The sequence below is a fragment of the Epinephelus moara genome, chromosome 13 (genome assembly GCF_006386435.1).
Source record: "Epinephelus moara isolate mb chromosome 13, YSFRI_EMoa_1.0, whole genome shotgun sequence".
NCBI lineage: Eukaryota > Metazoa > Chordata > Actinopteri > Perciformes > Serranidae > Epinephelus > Epinephelus moara.
This window is the reverse complement of record NC_065518.1, coordinates 5230154-5230634: the sequence shown is the minus strand read 5'-3', so window position 1 is coordinate 5230634 and position 481 is coordinate 5230154.

The window sequence follows — 481 nt, the reverse complement described above, 5'->3', positions numbered from 1 at the left end:
CTATAATACACCTCCTATAGTACGCCTCCTATAATACACCTCCTATAGTACGCCTCCTATAATACATCTCCTATAATACACCTCCTATAATACATCTCCTATAATACACCTCCTATAGTACACCTCCTATAATACACCTCCTATAGTACGCCTCCTATAAAACACCTCCTATAGTACGCCTCCTATAATACGCCTCCTATAGTACGCCTCCTATAAAACACCTCCTATAATACACCTCCTATAGTACACTATCTATCTATCTGTCAATAATAACAATAATAATTACAGATTACAAGTTTCCTCAGAAACTTCACAGAGTTAAAAATAAAGTCAGATCAGAAGCTGCGGTTTGTTTTCTCTCTCCTGTTTCAACTTGTCTGACTTTCCATTTCTTCATGTCAGGAACAGGAAGAGTCCTGATAAGGTCACGGTGGGCGTGATATCAGTGTGTGGTGGGCGGGGCTAAGCTTATATAGGAGCA